The following is a 16,077-nucleotide window of genomic DNA, read 5'->3' as shown; positions in this document are numbered from 1 at the left end:
TGAACTGACCAGAGTAAGAATAGTAAATGTTACCCCTCCGCAATCCAACACTTTCCCTATTGATGCACTGACTGGAGCGGGAATAGTAAATTTGATCCCTTCGCTATCCAGCACTTTCCCTACTGTTGCGATCACTGGAGTGGGAATAGTAAATTGTATCCCTCCGCTATTCAACACTTTCCCTACTGTTGCACTCATTGGGTTGCACTCACTGGGTTTATTCATACAGAGAAAGCTTTATTGGTAAATGTTTCCTATTTGTTCAAACATATCCGGGTGACATTAGCATACAGGGTATTGAAATTGGGATGGTGCTTATGTGTTAAGGTATAGACGATTAATTTTCTTGTGTTTTGATTTGCTAAAGAAATTATACCTTTCCTCACACCAGGAAGACTCTGCTAATTTTTTATGCAAAAATTGTCTATAAAAAACCCTTGATTTGGGGGGTGAACCAGAAGACATTCCTGTTCAACTAAGGAGATTGTCAGTTTTCTTATTGATTTTGTTGCATTTTGGGAATTTGATTATTTCCAGATTTTTGCTCACTCTGTATAACTTTTCATCTGAGAGCCTTCACGGAATTCATTCTGTATCACTCATTTTGATTTTTGGGATAAAATCCTTCAACTTTTCATTTATCTAGAACTCAATTATTGAATGCGGGCCATTAATTAATGAGCCACATTGCCTCGTGAAATTGAAGTTTAATACCGTCTCCAACCCAGTTCTCTGTGGGAGAACAAAATGAGGTAACTATTGAGGTGCTAACATTTTGGGGTATGCTTTTGCTACTACTCAAGAGGTCCTGCTGGAAGATGGGAGTCATGGCACAAACACTTTTTGGAATTTTGTTTCTGTGTTGTCCTCAGGGACACTGCCCCCCTCAGCCCCACATGGGCCAGGAGGTCAGGGTCCCCCTACCCTGTCTTATTATACCTTATTTCTTTCAAAACTCAGCACAAGGACACTGAGCCCCCAAGCTATTCAGATTGCTCAGTACTGCAGGACTAGTACTGGTCCCCTGGTACCGAGGGGGCCGAAAAGAAAAAAAGCCCTCTGGAGTTAGTGAGGCATTCATGGCTCTCTCCTCTTCTTTCTGCAAGACATAGGCCTAATAATTTGTTTTCAATGCCACTTTTAGTGGGATTTTCTCAATCACTGGGTGGAGGCCGAGCTCACCAAGGCCGATGGCCTTCAATAGCTGCCTTACAGAGACCAGCCATGGTACTTTGTTTGATTTGTCTATTTAATCAGTTCAGTCAGTGCCCATGCATAATGCTCTAGCTCAGGGGTCACCCAAATCCTTCGCCAATATAATAGAAGATGCAGCTGAGCCTTCAGGGTTACCTTTTTAATGCCCAAACCCATAAGTAAGGGCAGCAGCGGGGTACTCACTGGGAGCGCAGACTTCTCTCTAGCACATTTATGCTCCGAGTTTGCCAACCCCATTGTGTCACTGCATCCCCACAGCTCAGGCCCAAACAGTGCAACCGCCAAAGCCTCAACTTCATAGATTTTCAGGGCGGGGGCAATGGGCCTAGTGTAACTAGCATACAGTTCTTTCAAAATAACTCCCGCTCTTTGTTTGTGTTTTAGCGTAGCAACGTCAATCTGTTGACACCAGGATTAGTTAGACGTAAGTTTAATCCCTAGGTAGGAAAAAGAGTCGACCTGTTCCAAAAACTCACTGCCTAGGGATAGTTCCCCCTTACATTTTTTACAGAGACTTAAGGTCATAAATGTAGTCTTGTTGGCAATAATATGCAAGCCCCTCTCCACACAAAAGTCACTGATGCTAGCCAGAAGTTTCTGGAGGCCACTCAGTGTTTTTGTGATTAACAGAGTGTCATCCGCAAACAACAGCAACAGCACTTTGCCATCCGCCAAACTTGCAGCATCGGCCCGAAATTTAAAAGATGACGGACCAGCCCATATACGCATGAAGGAAATAATGTGGGAGCTAGGATACATCCCTGGCGGACACCCTTCAGTACTGGGATTTTTTCAGTCAGTTCTCCCTGGGAGCCCCACCGTACCCTGGCAAAGTTATTTTCATGTAGTATGACCAGCACAGATAATATATGGGAGGGGACACCCATTTCTCCTAGAGTCACCTACAGCTTGCCTCGTGGTACAAGACCAAAAGCTGATTTTAGATCGACAAAGGCAACATAGAGGTCACTTTTCCTGATCAAGACCGTCTTCCAATAAATAATAGCAAAACAAAAGACCTGGTCAATCGTCGAGGTCTTAGGTCTGATGATGGCTTTTCTATCATTGCAATCCACCTATTGCATAATTTTAGTCAAGACCATACCGCAAAAAACCTTCTGTAGGAAATCAATTAGACTAATCGGCATGTAATTGGCAGGCAAACTCTTGTCCCCCTTTTTTCAGCATAGGGATCAATTCCTCACCCTGCTGCGATGCCGGAATAGGGTTCACAGGGCTATCTCATTCGCTATAACCAGTATATATTGGGCCCACACATTTGTATAGTGCAGGAAAACGTCTACAGGCACACAGTCAGGGCCAGCCGCTCTCCAAGAAGAAAAAGTTGCCAGCAAACTTGTGACATCCTGTATGCAGAAATCTGACTATGGAAGGTACCAATAATGCCCTGTCCAGACGTTGGGCCTCTTCCTGATATAAGGGGAATCCCCTCACCACAACCGCTAAGCACCGATTGGCTAAGACCACGATGCAAGTTGGCCCATCAGGTGGTAGGCCGCGAGGGGCGGCTTTCCTTTGGATCGCCTGCAAGATAACCCACCATGTTGGCATATTTGGTATGCTAATAAACCTGCAGCAATTTTCTCCACCAAAAAGTTGTCTTGTCTGCTTATTTATGCTACCTGTATGTTGCTGCGGGAGGGCTGGTGAGTGTGGCCGATATTGGCACTATGTCTGAGGAGGTTTGTTGAGTTGAGCATATTGTTAGTTGGCTTGTAATTACCTAACAAGAGCAGAACATGTCTAGGGCTGTGGCACACCCGGGCTTTAAGATGGCGCCTAGAAGTTTGACCCGTCACCCGAGCCCCGGGGACGCTGGGAGTTCTTTGATGTCAATTGTCACACAAAAGCATTTCCTGGGTTTCAAGCTCTCTTTCTTTGAGGCTCCGGCAGAGACAATGCTGCAGTAACCCAGCCTGGACCACACCAAAGCCCCGATCAACTCCTTGCAGCATCTTTCAAGGAGCAGAGGCAGGGTCTGTCTTAGAACATGAGAGAGGTAGTTTAGTTACATATCTAACATGGACTGTGATTGGCTGGCCAATGACAGCACTGTGCCATCTGAGATTTGTCACAGCTGGGGAAGGAGTATGAAAAGTTACCAACTCCGCCCGCCACACACAGGAAGACGGCTGCATACTGTGTGTACAACTCAGAATATTTCAGCCTTTGATCCTCAGGCAGAGGGAGGAATCTCTGATCCAGATGGCCTGATGTTACTCAGGGTTTATTTTGCTTCTCCCTTGGACATGGAGTCCAACGCCTTTGGCATCATCAGCATCATTTAGAACAGCAGAGTGTACCAGAGGCGCAACTAGAGACACATTTCGGGGGGGGGGGGGGGGGGGTGGAGAGGCTAAGAAAAAATTTCGGGGGGGGGGGGCTGAATCTTTTAAGCAATAGGCAGAGTAGAGCTGCAGGGGCTCTTAGAAGGGGTGAAACAACAGCGAGGCCTCATTAACATGCAAATGGTCTTTTAAAGACCTGTGAAGTGCTCGGGTGCGGCTGTGTGTGCGCCGGAAGCTCTCTCATCCCGGGCTGCCGCACACGACGGGGAGGAGGGGGGGGGGGGGAGCTGAAGCCCTGTGAGTCCAATGGGTGTTGCGCGCCTGCTGGCAGGTAACCTGAACCAAAGGCCTGATATCAACAAATTGTGTTGCGTGCTTATTTATTCCAAGTGCAGGTTATGTTTTGCAAAGGTGGGGAGGGTTGCTTATATAGGCACTATGTATACACTGCAGCATTTACAAATGGGAGAGAGTCAGTACTTCCTGCCACGAGACCCCTTCCTCTGCGCCCTCCCCCCAAGTCCTCACGACTCTCTTCCATTCCGTCCTAGACCTCGCTCCCCCTGTAAAACTCTGATAACCCTATATTATGTGCTCAGCCGAGTCCTCCGGGTCCGTGGACCTGGCGGTGGTGACGTGTACCTGGTGACGTGCACCTGGAGGCGGTGACGTGTACCTGCAGGCGGTAATGTGTACCTGGCGGCGGTGACGTGTACCTGGAGGCGGTGACGTGTACATGGTGACGTGCACCTCTCGGCCGTGACTTGTACCTGCGGCGGTGACGTGTACCTGGAAGTGGTGATGTGTACCTGCAAGCGGTGACGTGCACCTGGTGGCGGTGACTTGTACCTGCAGGCGGTGACGTGACCCTGGAGGCGGTGACGTGTACCTGGCGGCGGTGACGTGGGCCTGGAGGTGGTGACGTGTACCTGGCGGCGGTGACGTGGGCGCCTACTGGTTTCACTGGCAGCGTTTGGGGATGGGGCGCTGTAGTCACCCCCATCAAACCCCACACACTTCACTCGTTGCCCCTCCTGAAGGATATATGATAGTGTCGCCTTACCCCCTCCCCCGGCCCCTCTTTTGTCATTTCATCCACGTACTAGGCGTCTCGAGGCGCTAAAAACAAAAACATCCTATTTCCCAAGGCTTTCTGTCCCCATTCAGAAGGTGAAATGTGATCGTATTCGGGGGCGCCTTGAAGCACGGCGATGTAGCTCAGTGATGAAATAATGGGCAAGACGGGTGGATATTGGTCAGGCACGCCAAAGGGGTGAAGGACAGGAGCAGAACTGGAGGACATGTTTGTAGCTCAGTGCTAGAAACCTCCAATGGCTTGAGGATAGAGCTGAGCGGAAAAACCAGACTAGATGACAGGAACTAAAGGCACAGCAAGGGCAGGGCCGCTGAAGGCAAATATATCATTTATTGTGGAACGGAGCACACAGCTGGGGATATAGCTCAGTGGTAGAGCATTTGACTGCAGATCAAGAGGTCCCTGGTTCAAATCCGGGTGTCCCCTTCAAATAGTTTTTATGTCCTTTTTACAATATTTTTTTGCAAAGCATCTGCCTAAACAGAAATTCTTTGCTGTGAAAAAGACCAAATTAAAAGAACACATGCTTGTTGGATCATGTTTCCTAGAAACGACCAACAGATTCAAACATGTAACTTTAGTGACAAGTTGATTAAAATAAAGTTCACTTTGTCTGATAGAGAGACGCAGAAGGCGAAAGGGAAAGACACACAGAAGGCGAAAGAGAGCGAGACAAGCACAGGGCGAAAGAGAGATCCCCAAGTGGTTGGAAGCATGTTATCGAGTCCAGAAGGATGAAGAGATGAGTTGGCTTTCTGTGGGTTGAAGCTGTGATGCTCAGTGCAGTGAGCTATCTCACATGCTGTTCTTAAGTCCTAACACAAGCTTTTAAAAGTGGTCGCACCCTTTTACATCACCAAAGACAGAAGTTTCTGTTTAATGTAAGATTTCTCGATTCCAACGTGTGGAAGTTTTGTGAAACGTGTAGGGTTTGCTGATTATTAGACTACCAGAAATCTAATTTAATAAACAGAAATGTAGAAAGAGGCACGCACTGGTTCTGAAAGTAAGTGGTGCGGGTCCCTGTCGACAGCAAGAGATTGTGAAATGTCCACCTTTCCCCTTTAAATGACATTCTCTGGATCCACTTGAAAGGACAGGTTGAAACATAGTGAAGGATGCTCTGTGTATTGGGGTTAGTGACAGACACGTGGCAGTGGGAGGGGGGGTACCAATGTCCATGAGGAGTGTAAGGCCTTCCGTAGAGCAGCACTAAACTTCTGGAATATTCTCTTCTCCACCTTCAGAACCTTTGGATTTTTGTTGAACATGTATGTGACAAATGTGCTGTAAAAGTCACCTTTTTTAATCAGTGTGCACCCCCTTCCCCCCACCAACGAGCCTATTAGGTAGGTTCCCCAGCTAACATTGCTTCCAAGCTGGCCTGGCAGTAGCCCTGGAAACAGCGGGCAGTGCCATGGTGGCCCGGTGGTGCACACCCTCTTTAGAAACATTGTGGGTATTTGCACACATTTGTTCATATGTTGATTAATTAATGAATTTAGTCTTACAAATTAAGCACTGCCTAGTAGCAGCTCCTGTTATATATAGCGCTTAGAAAAGATAGAAGGGAAAACCCTTGGCGAGAGGAGAGAGGGTGGGGGGGATCAAGAGGGCGCACACTTGGGGGGAGATTTACTAGGATTGTGCGCCGTGTTGACGCAAATCAGAGCAAAAGCTTTTTTCCCCTTCACTTTCCAGAGCTGAACTTGTTTAGCACTGGAAATAACGGAAAAGTAACGAGAAGCAGCGCACAGCGCAGCCTCGCATTACTTTGCGCCATGGGGGCGGAGCAAGGGTGGAGCGTGGGCGTTCCCATGCAACCACCCAAGGTTTCTCACGCTAAACCCAATTTACCAAATAAAGTAGATTGGGTTCCGCGTGAGGAAACTGCGCCCTTTGAAGCAGGCACACGGAAGGAGAAACGCTTGCCTTTCTTCTTCCTTTTCTGACTTTGCATGCGTGCTGCACGGTGCGGCACACATACAAAGTGGGAAAATCTGTGCATGTGTCTGGGCATCGTATTTTGTACAGGAAGCTTACCCTCAGCGCTGTGGCGCTAAGGTGTATGCGTGGCGCACAGCAGCTGTAATCAGCTTTGGCGCAAGGGAAAGGGGAGGAGAGAGCCATATCTTTGAAGATATGGAGCTCTCATGCTCCCTCCCTGTCGCGCAACGCAGCACAGCCTGGTGGGGGGCCGCACTACGTCTTTCTTTTATAAATCTCCCCCTTGACTTCGCTCAGTGCGCATTCTTAGCAAATGCAGTCTCTGGTCCCACATGTACACACAGGCTGCATCACGCTCTTGTAAACGTTGTCTTTCATCACCTTGCGGCAGAGCTTGAAATGGAAAAATAGAAGTGCAGGTACTCTGCCCCAGAGTACCAGCTAGTTTCTGGGAAGTGCCGGTACTCTCCAATTAAAAGTATTACATTTTTCTTGAGAAGTGCAGGTACTCTCCCTCTCAAAATAAAAAAGTGCTGGTACTCAGTACCAGACAGTACCGGCCCATTTAAAGCACTGCCTTGCGGTCTGTACCTGATTTTCCCATCGAGCGGTTCTCTTCCCAGCAGTGGACATTAGGAACCTACCGTCAAGTCCCGGGGTGCCTCGTGAAAGCCAAAGTGGGCGTGGTTCCCTATAGATAAAGATGTATAAATAACAGTTTTGCACCATCATTATTAACGCTGTGTCCTTTCATTTCTGATTGCTGTATAACTCTGTTTTATACCCAGCTGTGCCTTGCACTTTCTTCTGCCTGCACCTGTCATGCTCTCAAATGTGCATATTAAAGAGCCGCAGCTGGGGCACGGCTCGCAGTGTGCACAGCACCGAGCATGGTGACTCACACTGTGCAGTGAGATGGGGGCAGTCTCTAAACACTGCAGTTCAACATCCCGTAGATCCTGTTTTCTTTCTCTGACTCACCCGGACTCCACAATCCTCTCTCCTATTGACTCTCCGCCCAATGAACAACAATGATAGTATTCGTGCCAGAGGTGTGTGATCTTTGTCCATTGTATAGGCTACTGGAGCAACATGTGCATAGTGTGGCTCCATAGCTCAGGGGTTAGAGCACTGGTCTTGTAAACCAGGGGTCGCGAGTTCATATCTTGCTGGGACCTCTCCCTCCTGTTTTTTAATTAAAACAAATGCCAATATCTTGTTTAATAGGGGATGGCGATAGAAATATTCCTTTCAGACGTCTTTGCCACTCAAGCTAAGCAGTGCTGCTGCAATTGTTCAATCAATCAATCAAAGACATTTATAGAGCGCACTACTCACCCGGAGGGTCTCAAGGCGCTTGGGGGGGGCGGGGGGGGGGTGCCGCTACTGCTCGAACAGCCAGGTCTTGAGCTTCTTCCTGAAGGGGAGGTGGTCTTGGGTCAGGCGCAGGTCGGTCGGGAGGGAGTTCCAGGTCTTGGCGACCAGGTAGGAGAAGGACCTTCCTCCTGTTGTCGCTCTTCGGATGCGGGGGACGACGGCGAGGGCGTGACTGGTTGATCGGAGATGGCGTTTGGGAGCGTAGAAGTTGAGGTGGTTGTTGAGGTAGCTCGGGCCTTGATCGTGTAGGGCTTTGTGTGCGTGGGTGAGGAGACGGAAGGTGATTCTCTTGTTGACGGGGAGCCAGTGCAGGTCTCTCAGGTGTCCGGAGATGTGGCTGCATCGGGGGATGTCGAGGATGAGTCTGGCTGAGGCGTTCTGGATCCGCTGGAGTCTCTTCTGGAGCTTGGCGGTGGTACCAGCGTAGAGGGCGTTGCCGTAGTCCAGTCGGCTGGTGACGAGGGCCTGGGTGACTGTCTTCCTGGTCTCGGTGGGGATCCACCGGAAGATCTTACGTAGCATGCGCAGGATGTTGAAGCAAGACGAGGAGACGGCGTTGACTTGTCTGGTCATGGAGAGGGAGGTGTCCAGGATGAAGCCCAGGTTGCGTGCGTGGTCTGTCGGTTTGGGTGCGGTGCCCAGGGCGGGGGGCCACCAGGAGTCATCCCAGGCGGAGGGCGAGGAGCCCAGGATGAGGACTTCCGTCTTGTCGGAGATCAGTTTCAGGCGGCTGGTCGTCATCCACTCGGCTACGTCTTTCATCCCATCGTGAAGGTTGGCTCTGGCGGCGGCGGGGTCGTTGGTCATGGAGAGGATCAGCTGGGTGTCGTCCGCGTAGGAGATGATGTTGAGGTTGTGTTGGCGTGCGATGGCCGCAAGGGGGCTCATGTAGACGTTGAAGAGGGTGGGCTGAGCGAGGAGCCCTGAGGAACGCCGCAGATGACTTCCGTGGCTGCAGATCTGAACGGGGGTAGGCGGACTCTCTGTGTCCTTCCAGCGAGGAAGGAGATGATCCACTCCAGTGCCTTCTCCTGGATTCCGATGTTGCTGAGGCGCTGCACTAGGGTGCGGTGGCAAACAGTGTCGAAAGCCGCGGAGAGGTCTAGGAGGATGAGGGCCGCTGTCTCACCGTTGTCCAGCAGGGCTCGGATGTCATCGGTGGCAGCGATGAGGGCGGTCTCGGTGCTGTGGTTGGCTCGGAAGCCAGACTGTGAGGGGTCGAGGGATCCATTCGTCTCGAGGAAGGCGGCCAGCTGCTTGTTGACGGTCTTCTCGATGACTTTGGCTGGGAACGGGAGGAGCGAGATAGGGCGGTAATTCTTGAGTTCGGTGGGGTCCGCTGTTGGTTTCTTTAGTAGAGCGCTGAGTTCGGCGTGCTTCCAGCTCTCAGGGAAGGTGGCGGTGTCGAAGGAGGTGTTGATGATGTCCCGCAGGTGAGGTGCGATGACAGCGTCGGCCTTGTTGAAGACGTGGTGGGGGCAGGGGTCGGTCGGAGATCCGGAGTGGATAGAGTTCATCGTGCAGATGGTGTCTTCTGTGTTGATCTGGGTCCAGGCGCTGAGGGTGGTGGTGGGGGGCGTTGGTGCGGTCGTTGGGAGCGTTGTTTGTGGGCTGAAGCTGTTGTGTATGTCAGTGATCTTGTTGTGGAAGTAGGAGGCGAGGGAGTTGCAGAGGTCTTGCGACGGGGTGATGTCGTTGTTTCCGGCGTTGGGGTTGGAGAGCTCTTTCACGATGCTGAAGAGTTCCTTGCAGTTGTGTGCGTTGTTGTCCAGCCGGTCCTTGAATGCTGCTTTCTTGGTGGCGTGGATCAGTTGATGGTGCTTCCGGGTGGCGAGCTTGAGGGTGGTCATGTTGTCCGGTGTTGGCTCCCTTCTCCAGGCTTTCTCGAGGGCTCGGCAGTTCTTCTTGGAGCTCTTGAGTTCGTCGGTGAACCATGGGGCCTTCTTGCTGCCGGGTCTGCTCGGCGGGGTCCTCAGTGGGGCGAGGTCATCTGCGCAGTTGCTGATCCACTTCGTGAGGTTGTCGGCGGCCTGGCTGGGGTTCGCTGAGCTGGCGGGAGGGTGCTGGCTCAGGGAAGCGGCGAGCTGGTCTGCTGTGATCTTGTTCCAGTTTCTTCGAGCAACCTGTTGCTGGTGGTAGTGGATCGTGGATCTTCTGAAGGTGAAGTGGACGCAGCTGTGGTCCGTCCAGTGGAGTCCGGTGGCGTGGCTGAAGACGATGTCCTTGCTGGATGAGAAGACAGCGTCGAGTGTGTGTCCGGCGAGGTGGGTGGGGGTGGTCACCAGCTGCTTGAGTCCGAGGTTGGCGAGGTTGTCAAGCAGGGTGTTGGTGTTGCGGTCGTTGTTCTCCAGGTGGAAGTTGATGTCCCCCAGGAGGATGTAGTCAGCGGAGGGGAGGGCGTGCGGGCTGATGAAGTCGGCGATGTCTTCGCTGAATTGTGTGCGTCCCGGGGGTCGGTAGATGAGGGTGCCTCTGAGGGTGGTTTTGGGGTCCGTGTGGATCTGGAAGTGCAGGTGTTCGGCAGTTGTCAGGGTGTCGTCGGTGTTGGTCGTGATGCGGATGGTGTCCCTGTAGATGATTGAGATGCCTCCTCCAGTCTGGTTGCCTCGGTCTCTTCGGGTGATCTTGTAGCCCTCTGGGATGGCGATGGCGATGTCTGGCGCTGAGGAGTCGTTCATCCAGGTTTCCGCGAGGAAGGCGACGTCAGGAGCTGTGGTGTCGAGGAGGTTCCAGAGTTCGATGGTGTGTCTGTGGACGGAGCGGGTGTTGAGTAGGATGCACTTGAGGTGGTTGCTGCTGGTGTTCGGCTTGGCGGGTGCTGGTGCGGGGCAGGTCCGGATGCAGGAGAACTTGCAGGCGTTGCAGCAGAAGGGTCCGTGGGTGCGTCCCGGGGTGGCTCGGTAGCATCCCGGGAATCGGCCGTTGTTGAGTGCGTTGAGGGTGGCTGCGTCGTACGTCCGGCGGGTGGGCTGGGGTCTGCGGGGGCCAGGGGTCCTGGCACTGGGCGCGGTCCAGGCGCGGACGGGCGCAGACGGGCTTACCTTTGGCGCACCTTCGGCGCTCAATCGGTGCTCCCGCTGCGCGCGTCCGCTGCACGGTCGCTCGGGCGGCGTCATAAGAAGGGGGACGGGAGGGCGGGTCTGCTGGGCTGGGCGAGCGGCTGGGCCAATGGGCCGGTGGTGGGCGGGGCCGCAGGGGGCCAGTGGCGGGAAAAGTGGCGAGTGGGCGGCTCAGCTGTGGCTGGGCCGCTCGGGGGTGCTGGGGGGCGACGGTCGGTGGCGGCAGGCAGGAGGCTGGCAAGGAGGCTGGCTAGCAGGATCAGCAGGCGAGGGAGCAAGGGGATGACCCGGCCTCGAGAGGCACAGTGGTCACGTGGGACCAGGACTGAAGTTCCTCCAATAAAATGAAAAAGTACATTTGTTATGTCCATGGCCGACCTTATGGTATTTTAATAAAAAAATGAATAGCTAGTTTGCCAGGAAGGGCCGGCTGACCTCCCAGGCACTACATCCAATCCACGGCCTCCCAGGCACTACATCCACGATGAACAGTCGTCACCTGCAGGGCACCTTCAGCTCACAAGGTCATTTTGGGCATCTAGGGCCTTTAAATAAGTTACATCTCTTCATTTTGCCTCAACGCAGTGACATTTTTGGGTCGAGCCTGGAAAGCGCATTCGCTGCTCTGCGAGGCATGCTGTATTAACGTAGGGACTTGAAGCTCCGCCCACTCTCTGCCCACATTTTTCATTGGCTTGTGTCATTGTCCACTGTAAACTGTGGCTGTTCATTTGGCATAAGGCTTAGTAGTCCCTTCTTAGTACCGCCTTGTCTCATTTTGTAACCTCCCATGGCGACACCCTCTGTTACATGTGTTGTTACTCGGTAGGCTTTAATTACATCCCCTGAGCACTATTTTCTCAAATAGCTTTGTCCTGACTGTTGTTGCAGGCAGGACACGCTCTCTCCTAAAACTTTTTTTAAAAAGTATAGCGCGCATTTGCAATGTAATAGGTCTCGCATTTGCGAGAGTTTAAGCTATTGGCACTGTAAATGACAATGCCTTTTAATCAATCTGTTTTAAAAAAAATTTTTTAATAAAAGGCATTGTCATTTACCATGCCAATAGCTCCAACTCTTGTAAATGAGAGACCTATTGCATTGCACATGCTTGTTTAATTCTTCTTTTCTCGATTGTTTTGGCACTGTTTAGGAGCGGAGCCCTAAACACTGAAAATCAACGCGCACCCCAATGCTGACTCAGCACGTTAAAAAAGTGAGTCACACCACTTCGTTTTATCGCATGAAGCCTTCCAATTTTGACTGCTTACAGCCGGCACCAGAGACTAATACGTGATCCCTCATTTTATTTCTTCACGGGACCTTCCACGTTTGGTTATACTCATTACCGTTCCAGGATAGCGAGTACACTCGTATCAGGGAGTTGTACGGAAAACTGATATAGCGTGATTGAAGCTATCGTTTTATTATTTGGTCTACATTTCTACTCGAAACCACGATTTATTTGAAGATTCATGGTCTTCCTAAGTCGAATGTGATTTTTGTTTGACTGGATGATTTGCTCATGGTCACCTACAAGTACCAACAGAGATTATGGTTGTACATTAATCGCCTTGAAAAAGTCTTAGTATAAGACGAAACACGTGTCGGCTAGATCGTGTGCTGGGATTTCTGTTTTAATAATAAAGATGACAATCAACTGAAATTGAAGGGGTTTGGATTCTTTGACAATGGAGACCATTGATTGATGGAACTGATCTTTCTCACTTGTACTGATGAGTACAAGTAATTTTGGATGCAGTGATCAACCTACATTAATGTTGGAGTGAAAATGTATTATACAAGGGTGTGCTGTTCAGGCTCTTTCTGACTTTCAACGTGATCCCTCATTGTTCAACCCCAGGAGCCAAGTGAGGTCCCAGAAAAAGCTCCGGCGATTGTTTCACCCAAAGCCAATACAAGTTAGCCACGCTCATCTCTGATCACAGGATAATGTAGTTAAGTTTGCTCGCACCACGACTAATCAGGGCTCACTTTGAATCAAACAGGTTTCTTATGAGCGCGAACTCACCGCATCATCCCATTGAGAAACCAACAACCGCTGAAGGGCGCGACTGGCTACAAACACGAGGCAAGTTTGTTTCTTTAATAAATATATCACTGTAACTACGTGCGTTATTTCAAACGCTTCATTACAGTTGATCCTCAAAGTCACTTGTGGCATTTTTAACCGAGTGCACCCTCAGTTATAGCTGTTGAACTCACAGCTCATTCAACCTCTCTGTATTTTTCTAGATCTTTTATGGCATTCCGCGATCCCCTACGGCATTAACTGCCAATTATCATCAGTGCTTACCTTCTTTTGACGAACGGTAAGAATAAGAACTGCTTTATTGGACAAAGGTAGGAAACTACAATGCAGGGACCCACAACTTACAAATATCTCTACATTTCATTACTTTTTATAGCGTTCGACCAAGTTCTGGTCCTGAGGAGAACCCTGAAATCGAATAGGGTTCTGAAACGCGTCGACCCCATCCAGCTAGCAGTAAACACCACTAACTCACGGAATGATACTGTGTACAAACAGGGCAATTAGCCTGTTGTAATTTTAGTGTTGTTTAGCTGTATATGGCAGGTTGTATTTTTGAAAAACATAAACAATTTGCACCGCCATTGTTTCTTTTGTCAAAGTGAGGACTGGTCTATTGTGTTTTGTCATGTTGTGTCATTTTTTAGTATTTGTCGTTTTTGAAGTTTCTGTCAAATGTTTATAATGTTGTGATTATTGTTTTGCTGACTAACTAGGGTGACGCAGTAAGGTGGCAAGCCCTAGTGTTACCTACACGTGTCTGTGATAAGGGAGGTCTCTTTAAAGTACAGGTTCTTGAACACAGGCCATTTTGTCAAGGGAAGTGCAACACCTCCCCACACCCAGAACCTTTTGTCTCAACTCCTGGGAGCAGTTCAACTCTCATCAAGGTCCATCCATCTATCAACTGATAGTTGGAATTCACTCACATAGGTCTCTAGAAGCTTTAGGCTGTGACCGGGTAACTTTCCAAAAGTTATACCAAATTTGATTTTACCATTAAATCGGATTTTTAATAAATATTAAAAATGAGTTATTGAATTATATTTCTATGTGCTTTAATGCCCAAGTTAGCATTTTTTTTAAAGGTTTTGGTATGTGTTTGGGGTGGTGTAGGACGAGACAGGGACAGAGTAAAATCGTTTGCATTATTTGTTAGCGTAAATTGGAAACATTGGCGTGACAAGGTACATGTATCTGTATCTAATGGGGATACTTCTGTTGGGTAGATTGGCCTGGTAGAAATATTTGAATAGAAAAAAAAGTCTGTCAAATCATAGGCTTTGAGTTCACGTTGGTGATATGCATTGTGTGGCGTTGAACCGAGAATAAAAGGGACCCAAAGGCACTGCTGAGATTCGAACTCAGGATCTCCTGTTTACTAGACAGGCGCTTTAACCAACTAAGCCACAGCGCCCCATGTGCACGGAGAGTCTCGGTTTTGGTATTAACTAAGACCATGGTTGTGGCAGCGCTCTGTTTGGTAATTGTCTGTGATCAGCTCAAATCCCACTTTGCCTTTTTCAGAGAAACTCACGAGCCGAATCTGACCCTCTCCTCATCTGGTGAAGTCACTCGCAGCTCCCGGGAATACAATCGCGTTGTTAAGATTGTCACACGATTTAGGTCGCACTCATAATTGCTGACAAGCATTGGCAACGCCAGTATATTTGGCTTCAATACGTGGCACCCTGCACCCCAGCAAACCCCTTCCCCTGCATTCAAAGTGACACACCTCTCACCCTGCACTCACAGTCACACCACTTACCCAAGTGCACCCCTCACCCAACTACACTAATCACTCCTGCAACCACACCATTCAACCTGCTCTGATACAGACACGCCATACACTCACGCAGGCATGACACTTGACCTGCTCTGATACAGGCACACTGCACACCCACACAGACACACCACTTGACCTGCACTGATACAGGCACACTGTAAACTCACACAGCAGACACCACTCGACCTGCACTGATACAGGCACACCATGCGGTCACAGAGGCACACCACTCAACCTGCACTGATACAGGCACACCATACACTCACACAGGCATGACAAATGATCTGTGCTGATACAGGCACACCATGCGCTCACACAGGCACACCACCCGACCTGCACTGATACAGGCACACCATACACTCACACAGACACACCATTCAACCTGCTCTGATACAGACACACCATACACTCACACAGGCATGACACTTGACCTGTGCTGATACAGGCACACCATACACTCACACAGACACACCATTCAACCTGCTCTGATACAGACATACCATACACTCACACAGGCATGACACATGATCTGTGCTGATACAGGCACACCATGCGCTCACACAGACACACCATTCAATCTGCTCTGATACAGACACACCATACACTCACACAGGCATGACAGTTGACCTGTGCTGATACAAGCACACCATACACTCACACAGACACGCCACTCGACCTGCAGTGATACAGGCACACTGTAAACTCACACAGCAGAGACACCACTCGAACTGCACTGATACAGGCACACCATACGGTCACAGAGGCACACCACTCAACCTGCACTGATACAGGCACACTGCACATCCACACAGACACACCACTTGACCTGTACTGATACAATGCACACCATACGGTTACAGAGGCACACCACTCAACCTGCACTGATACAGGCACACCATACACTCACACAGACACACCATTCAACCTGCTCCGATACAGACACACCATACACTCACACAGCAGAGACACCACTCAACCTGCACTGATACAGGCACACCATACGGTCACAGAGGCACACCACTCGGCCTGCAGTGATACAGGCACACTGTAAACTCACAAGGACACGCTCTACATAGGCAAGCTTACTGGACAGTCCCACGCACTACAACTCTTATAAAATGCACCTTGCTCTTATATAGGTACACTCTCATTACATTCCCACAAAGGCACATGTCTACCCTGCACTCACACAGACTCACTCTTCAGTAAGTATTCACGCTGAGCCTACTCATCCT

At 50.0% G+C, this 16,077-nt stretch overlaps 2 non-coding genes across 2 annotated transcripts; one reads left to right on the top strand and one right to left on the bottom strand.

Annotated features, from left to right (window-relative positions):
* The first annotated feature begins 4,974 nt into the window (after positions 1-4,974).
* Positions 4,975-5,046, top strand: TRNAC-GCA (transfer RNA cysteine (anticodon GCA)). Its single transcript has one exon. It is a non-coding gene; the product is annotated as a tRNA-Cys (tRNA).
* A 9,353-nt stretch (positions 5,047-14,399) lies between these two features.
* TRNAT-AGU (transfer RNA threonine (anticodon AGU)) lies at positions 14,400-14,473 on the bottom strand. The gene has a single exon. It is a non-coding gene; the product is annotated as a tRNA-Thr (tRNA).
* Positions 14,474-16,077: the final 1,604 nt, after the last annotated feature.

This window comes from Triturus cristatus, chromosome 4_1 (assembly GCF_964204655.1).
Source record: "Triturus cristatus chromosome 4_1, aTriCri1.1, whole genome shotgun sequence".
Lineage (NCBI taxonomy): Eukaryota > Metazoa > Chordata > Amphibia > Caudata > Salamandridae > Triturus > Triturus cristatus.
Note: the sequence above shows the minus strand (reverse complement) of the source record. Positions and strands in the feature narration are given on the sequence as shown.